At 47.0% G+C, this 6,992-nt stretch overlaps 1 pseudogene; it reads left to right on the top strand.

Annotated features, from left to right (window-relative positions):
* Positions 1-5,732: 5,732 nt before the first annotated feature.
* Positions 5,733-5,826, top strand: LOC129699912 (U6 spliceosomal RNA; annotated as a pseudogene).
* The last annotated feature ends 1,166 nt before the right edge of the window (positions 5,827-6,992 follow it).

Consider the following 6,992-nt stretch of genomic DNA (forward strand, 5'->3'; position numbering starts at 1 on the left):
AGTGTGCAGATACAGGATAAAGGGAATAATGTTTAGTGCAAGGTAAAGTCCGATTAAAAATAGTCCAAGGGTCTACAATGTGACCAATAAGAAATTAAGTTACTTTGACTGCAACTCTACGCCTTTAGTGTGAGTTCTACTAGAGCTTGGGGAAGGGAACCACATTTAGTGCAAGATAAAGTCCAATCTGTCTCTTTCCACAGATGCTGCCTGATCAACTGCGTATTTCCAACAATTTCTGGCTTTATTTCAGATTTCTAGCATCTGCATTGTTTTAGTTTGTGTTTCAGCTGAGCCGAATCCATATCCCATGTGGAATAGTTGCCTGGCAAATTCCCAAATCCCAGGAAATGTGTTATCTGATTGGTTAGTGAACATTAAAAATTCCCAGTTGCTTCTATGGAAATCAAAAAAATACCTCGCCAAAGGCACGGTGGCGCAGTAAGTTCGGTAAAATTGTTAACTGTCCCTCGTGTGTAGGATAGTGCTTGTGTACGGGGATCGCTGGTTGGAGCGGACACGGTGGGCTGAAGGCCCCGTTTCTGCGCTGTATCTCTAAAATAATCTAAAAACTCAAAGATAGACACAAAATGCTTTGGAATCCCAAGGTAAAAATGGTAAGAGATCTGCCAAAACTCGACTCAAGATCGTAATTAATTATACCGTACGGAACTGCAGTAACTTGTGTGTGAGAACACAATGACAAGGGAGATCTGAACTTTAATGTTCCATTTTACTTCGGAGTCTCGTGAGTGACTACGTGAAGAACCCGCTCAGCACGCATGCGCGGCTTTACGCCAGCAGTGCAACAGCGGCTGCAGCGGGAGTCAGGCGCTCCCGCTGCAATTTAAAAGACGGACCGTCAGGTAAGTTAAACTGAGGTCGGCTTTACTTGCGAAAGGAGAGCCGACTGAATTTTGCTTTCAGAATGAGTACATCTAAGAAAAGGCTCTCAAAGAGATCTGTCCCCAGTTCGACTCCACCAGAGGAGCATTCCATCGAGGGGGGCGTTCCATCAGGGGGGGCACCAACAGGCGGTAGGACCGCTTACCGGGCGCTCCAACATCCCCGACACCGTGCCGAGCCCAGTCCTGCTAGGGCTGGATGTAAAGCTACCAGGGAAAGCGCCCGGCCGGAGGTTTCCGACTCGTCAAACGGGGACGTCTCTCCACCCGCCCGGGGGAAAGACAGCCGCCTGAGCCGCATGGAGCGGCTCCTGGAGCAGGTGCTCCAGCGAGACGCGCCGCGTGAGGGGCGCTCTCGCAGGGGGAGTTCATGCACTCCCTCCACAGTGCCTTCTGCACTATCCATTGCTTCCTCCTTACCCGAGGGTAGCTTTGGTGACAAGGACTGGGCTGGTCAAGAAGAGGGGACGCCGGCAGAAGATCTCGGGAGTATGCAAGGGGTGCAGGAACAGGAAGAGCTGCTGGGTGTGGTGGATCGCTACGTGGAAGCCCCACGTGCAGGAAGACCGTTAGAGGCCAAACTAGCGGCCAGCATCAACCACCTCTCCAACAGGCCCCTACAGGAGCAGGTGGTCAATGAGGCTTTAGAAACATATACAGCTCCAGAGAACTGTGAGTCCCTCAAAGTGTCGGCTGTAAACAGCCAAATCTGGGGTCACGTTGGGGCAAACATTCGAAACCAGGAGCTAAAACTGCAGCGGATCCTCAGGCTCCTGACGTCGGCCATCACATCGTTTGCTCGTTCCATGGACAACACCGAGATGACCACTAATCAACAAGATACTCTCGCGCTCGTAGCTATGGGCACACGCATGGGCCCCAGCTATGCCTGCCTATTTGTAGGTTACGTCGAGCAATCCTTGTTCAATACATACCAGGGCCCCATCCCCGACCTCTACCTCCACTACATTGACGACTGCTTTGGTGCCACCTCCTGCACCCGCACACAACTGACTGACTTCATCCACTTCACCACTAACTTCCATCCGGCACTCAAATACACCTGGACCATTTCCGACACTTCCCTACCATTCCTTGACCTCACTATCTCCATTGCAGGTGATAGACTTCTGACCGACATACACTATAAACCCACTGACTCCCATGGCTATCTGGACTACACTTCTTCCCACCCTGCTTCCTGTAAGGACTCCATCCCCTACTCCCAATTCCTCCGTCTACGCCGCATCTGCTCCACGGATGAGGCGTTCCACACCAGGACATCTGAAATGTCCTCATTATTCAGGGAACGGGGGTTCCCCTCCTCCACCATAAATGAGGCTCGCACCAGGGTCTCTTCCATACCCCGCAACACTGCTCTCTCTCCCCATCCCCCCACTCGCAACAAGGGCCGAGTCCCCCTAGTCCTCACCTTTCACCCCACCAGCCGTCACATACAAAAAGTAATCCTCCGTCAGTTTCGCCACCTCCAATGTGACCCCACCACTCGCCACATCTTCCCATCTCCCCCCATATCTGCCTTCCGCAAAGACCGCTCCCTCCATAACTCCCTTGTCAATTCTTCCCTTCCCTCTCGTACCACCCCCTCCCCGGGCACTTTCCCTTGCAACCGCAAGAGATGCAACACTTGTCCCTTTACCTCCCCCCTCGACTCCGTTCAAGGACCCAAGCAATCGTTCCAGGTGCGACAGAGGTTTACCTGCATCTCTTCCAACCTCATCTATTGCGTCCGCTGCTCTAGATGTCAGCAGATCTATATCGGTGAGACCAAGCGGAGGTTGGGCGATCGTTTCGCCGAACACCTCCGCTCGGTCCGCAATAACCAAGCTGACCTCCCGGTGGCTCAGCACTTCAACTCCCCCTCCCACTCCGTCTCCGACCTCTCCGTCCTGGGTCTCCTCCATGGCCCCAGGGAGCAGCACCGGAAATTGGAGGAACAGCACCTCATATTCCGTTTGGGGAGTCTGTACCCTGGGGGCATGAACATCGAATTCTCCCAATTTTGTTAGTCCTTGCTGTCTCCTCCCCTTCCTCAGTCCCCCTGCTGTCTCCTCCCACCCCCCAGCCTTCGGGCTCCTCCTCCTTTTTCCTTTCTTGTCCCCGCCCACCCCCGCCCCCGATCAGTCTGAAGAAGGGTTTCGGCCCGAAACGTTGCCTATTTCCTTCGCTCCATAGATGCTGCTGCACCCGCTGAGTTTCTCCAGCTTTTTTGTGTAACCTTAGATACTCTCGCGCTGTTGTGCAATACGCAATTTGAGATCAACAACCTGCATAAAGAAATCATAAGACCTGCCATCAATCCTAAATTTGCGGGGTTGTGCAAAACCCCAGCCACTGAGCCGGACACACTGCTCTTTGGCAAAGACCTCACCAAGCAAATGAAGGATATGGAAGAGGCCTCAAAAACTTTCGGTCTCATGAGGGCAGGCCCCGGGACGAGCAAACCCAAAAACAATAATTCCCAAGTGGCAGCACCCCATCGCGTCCACCAGTCGAGGTCTACCGTATGGGACTGGTGAAAGCTCGGGGTCCGCATTCTCTCACCGGAAGTCTTTTTTAGACCAGGGCCCAGAGCGGACCCCATGGAAAATGCTTCACCCCCCAACATCACCGCCACGTCAGGCAATGTGCAAGACTCGTTGGACCGGCAGGAAACAGAAGAAATACCCATAACCATGGAGGTAGGTGGGTCTGGTTCCTACCAGCATATAGAAAGTAGGGGCTTAATACTAACAGGGGGGAGATTACACCTGTTTAAAGAAGCATGGGAGTCTATCACGAGTGATCAGTACATACTCAATGGCATTAGTGGATACAAAATACAATTCATACTAGAAAAATTGCCACTAGTTCAACATTCACCCCAGAGGGTATTTTCCCTCTCAGTGAAAGAAAAACGAGAGGGACAAGCTGAACTGGTGAAACTAATTACAAAGGGTATCATTGAAAAAACAAAACATGAACCCTTGGAATTTGTATCAAATATATTCAATAAAACCAAATAAGATGGTGGATGTTGCATCATCATTGACTTAACTTCACTAAATATGTTTGTTAAGTATATACATTTCAAAATGGAAACGTTTGTTACTGCCAAACAACTAATTTCCAAAGGATACTTCATGGCAAGCATTGATCTTAAAGATGCTTACTATTCAGTACCTATTCACAAGGATCATCGCAGATACCTGAAGTTTATCTGGATGGGGGCAGCTATGGCAGTTTAAGGTGTTACCCAATGAATTAACATCAGCCCCAAGATTATTCACCAAGATACTAAAACCAGCTTTGGCAATATTAAGAAGACAAAAACATATTGTCATGGCATATCTTGATGATATCTTAATAGTAGGCAAAACAATGGAATTGACTATGTCAGCTGTATCAGCTACCAAACAGTTGTTCGAAACCCGGGGATTTGTCTTACATCCAGATAAATCTAAGTTGAAGCCATACACAACTATGGACTACTTGGGCTTCACAATTAATTCAGTCCACATGACTGTAACTTTGCCAAGAGACAAAACAGTTACATTGGCACAATCATGCAACAATTTAATGGTCAACGAACGACCAACTATTCGACAAGTAGCAAGAGTAATTGGGAAAATGGGAGCAGCATTTCCGGCTACACAATTCGGACCTTTGCACTATCAAAACTTACAAAGAGCAAAGTTACAGGCACTAAAACGACATGCAGGTCATTATGATCGTGTCATGAAGTTACCCACTGAAGCAATATCAGAACTACAATGGTGGGCAAAAAACATTTGGCATAGTTTCAGCCCTATTATCGCCACTAACCATACGTTACTTATCCAAACAGATGCCAGTGCTCAAGGCTGGGGAGCAACTAACGCCATATCCAGCACAGGTGGTAAAAATTTACAGTCTGCAAATATTTAATTTAAGCCCGGGGGAGCGATTTAATTTTGTTGTTATTGTTAATAAATACCGTTTTGTTTTTTACAAACAGATTCATTGGTTGATTACGATAACACACTTCCTCCCTCAAGGACTTCGGCAGTGAGTGAAGTAATAACTGTTACACGGTTTGAAATCACAGAGCTTTGGAGTCTTCACATCGTCACTCACGTGACTCCAAAGTAAAATAGTAAGATTAAACGAGAACTTACCAGTTTGAAGTTTGATCTGTATTTTATGAGGAGTTACGATGAGGGATTACATGCCCTCCGCTCCCACCCTCAATAATATGGGTCAAACTGATAAACTGATGTCTCCTTTTCTTTACTATGTTTACTTCAATAACTGTGTCTAACAATAATCTGTGATTCCACACCGCTGCTTTGAAGTATGCCGCGCATGCGTGCTGAGCGGGTTCTTCACGTAATCCCTCTTCGTAACTCCTCATAAAATACAGATCAAACTTCAAACTGGTAAGTTCTCGTTTAATCTTTCTATTAAACAGCCTGTCTCCCTCTTACACACATACAGGATACATTTATTGAGATGCTTATTCTCTTAAGAGTGTGTGTGGGGGAGAAAGAAAAATAACTTTCTTCAGATAAACACTAAATGCTGGAGTAACTCAGCGGGGCAGGCAGCATCTCTGGAGAGAAGGAATGGGTGACGTTTCGCGACCCGTTTAGTTACTCCAGCATTTTGTGCCTACCTTTGGTGTAAACCAGCATCTGCTGTTCCTTCCTACACATATAAACTGAAAGTTTTTTCCCTTGCAGGAAACTTCGGAGATTTATTTTGCAGCGAAGCGGGTATTATTGAACAATCTACACGTCTTGGTTCACCTCCTGAACTCTCTGCAACACACCCTGCAGCTCGCTTTGGTAACACATATTGGAATGATATTAAAATTGGAATGATACAGAGAAGATTAGCGTGGTCCCTGCGCAAGGATAACACGCAAACTCAATTTTTTTTTTGAGTTTAGAAGGTTGATCAGGAACCTCACTGAAATTTACAGAAAGGCATGGATAGAGTGGAATTTACAAGCCGAATCGGTAGTAATGAAGGCATATTCAATGCAAGCACTTATATCAAGAGGACTGGAATACAAAAAACGAGTAATGTTGAAGCTGTATAAGGCGCTGGTCAGATCGCATTTGGAGTACTGTGAACAAATTTGGGCCCCATATCTGTGGAAGGATGTGCTGGCTCTAGAGAGGGTCCATAGGAGGTTTACAAGAATGATTCCAGGAATGTGTGGGTTAGCATATGATGAGCGTTTGACAGCACTGGGCCTCTACTCGCTGGAGTTTAGAAGGTTAAGGGGGAACCTCATGGAAACTTACAGAATAATGAAAGGCTTAGATAGAGTGGATGTGGAAAGGACGTTTGGATGATTGATCATCCAAAACCAGTTCCCTGTTCCTGCCTTTTCCGCATATTCCTTGATTCCGTTAGCCCTAAGAGCTATATCTAACTCTCTCTTGAAAACATCCAGTGAATTGGCCTCCACTGCCTTCTGAGGCAGAGAATTCCACAGATTCACAACACTCTGGGTGAAAAGGTTTTTCCCGATCTCAGTACTATATGGCCTACCCCTTATTCTTACACTGTGTGACCCCTGATTCTGGATTCCCACAACATCAGGAACATTTTTCCTGCATCCATCCTGTCCAATCCCTTATGAAATTTTATATTTCTCCTGTTGGACAGCCGGAAAGCTGTACAAAGTGAATGTAAGTCATATCCCGACTGCATAACTTGAAACCTGCTTGAGTCCTCTATTCGAGTCCTCTACAGAATTCCACAGAGATTTGTAACACAAAAACCGGGTGACATATGATAGGAATTAGTCACACACAAGAAAAGTTTGGTTGGAAAACATTTGTTTGCCTATCAGACAGGGAAAGCAGTGACATGCCTGGGTCAATGTAAGAGTCATACAGACTAGTTTGTGTACAACACACTTGATGAGTAAATCTGCCGAAAATAACTTGGAAAGAATGACTTTAGACTTTAGAGCTACCGTGCGGAAACAGGCTCTTTGGCCACTGAGTCCGTACAGACCCACGATCACCCCATATACTAGTTCTGTCCTACGCACAAGGAAGAATTTTGCAGCTTACCGAAGCCAATTGACCT

The sequence above is a fragment of the Leucoraja erinacea genome, chromosome 8, assembly GCF_028641065.1.
Source record: "Leucoraja erinacea ecotype New England chromosome 8, Leri_hhj_1, whole genome shotgun sequence".
Classification (NCBI taxonomy): domain Eukaryota; kingdom Metazoa; phylum Chordata; class Chondrichthyes; order Rajiformes; family Rajidae; genus Leucoraja; species Leucoraja erinaceus.